The sequence below is a fragment of the Dioscorea cayenensis genome, chromosome 19 (assembly GCF_009730915.1).
Source record: "Dioscorea cayenensis subsp. rotundata cultivar TDr96_F1 chromosome 19, TDr96_F1_v2_PseudoChromosome.rev07_lg8_w22 25.fasta, whole genome shotgun sequence".
Taxonomy (NCBI): Eukaryota; Viridiplantae; Streptophyta; class Magnoliopsida; order Dioscoreales; family Dioscoreaceae; genus Dioscorea; species Dioscorea cayenensis.
The window spans coordinates 15,221,079-15,222,231 of NC_052489.1; the positions used below are offsets into that span (position 1 = coordinate 15,221,079).

The window sequence follows — 1,153 nt, forward strand, 5'->3', positions numbered from 1 at the left end:
GGCTTCTCACTTGGAAGCCTACCTTCAACCTCACGACCACTTCTCAAAGTGATCGCCTTCACATGCTCTCTAGGTTTCGTCTCTGTATTGCTCGGCACGCTTCCATGTGGCATTTCAGAAAGAGACTTTGCAATTTGCCCCACCTGATTTTCAAGGTTATGCAAAGAGGTGGTGTGGTTGCGAAGTGTAGCCTCGACTGATTCAAACCTTGTATTTGTAGATTGCACAAATCTAGTCAAGTGCTTCTCTAAGTCATTCATTCGCCTTTTGTGGACTCTGATTACTCCATGAGAAATTGGGATGATTCTTCCAACCCAATTGTAGGTATTGCTATATGGGTTTCCTTGAGGTCTCATGCCATTACCTTCAAAATCAACGTTCTCCACCGAAGAAACATCACCGATAGATATCGGGCAATCGGAGAGAGCATGTCCTCCACCACACCCGGTGCAATTAGTCACGGCCGACACTCTATTTGAAGTTAGAAGATCTAACTTCTTACTCAAATTTTTCACTTGAGCCGCCAATGAAGTTACCGCATCTATTTCATGGAGACCGGCCACTTTTTTCTTCTCCCTAGCATTCCATTGGTAGCTATTTAACCCCATTTCTTCAATTAACTGACGGGCCTCATCAGCGGTCTTTCTACCTAAGGTACCTCCTGCTACCGCATCCAAGAGTTGCCTTGTACTCAGATTCAAACCATTGTAAAAGGTCTGAATAATCATCCACTCCGGGAATCCGTGTTGCGGGCACTTTCTCAGGAGCTCCTTGAACCTTTCCCATGTCTCAAATAGAGACTCCAATTCCAACTGAACAAAGGATGAGATCTCATTCCTAAGCTTTGCTGATTTTCCAGGAGGGAAATAACGAGCAAGAAAAGCTTCTACCATCTCCTCCCATGTGATAATCGATGATCTAGGTAATGAGTGTAGCCACTGCTTCGCTCTCCCTTTTAGGGAAAATGGGAAGGCTCTCAACTTGATGGCATCATCTGTCACTCCATTTATCTTCAGCATATCATACACATCGAGAAAACTGTCTATATGACTATTTGGATCCTCATCGGCCAAACCGTTGAACTGTGCGGATTGCTGCAACATGTGGATGAATGCCGGCTTCAACTCAAAGTTCTGAGCTGTAATCGAGGGAC

The 1,153-nt window shown here is 44.8% G+C and overlaps 1 non-coding gene across 1 annotated transcript; it reads left to right on the forward strand.

Annotated features, from left to right (window-relative positions):
• Positions 1-738: 738 nt before the first annotated feature.
• On the forward strand, positions 739-845 carry LOC120251003. Its single transcript, XR_005533328.1, has one exon. It is a non-coding gene; the product is annotated as a small nucleolar RNA R71 (small nucleolar RNA).
• Positions 846-1,153: the final 308 nt, after the last annotated feature.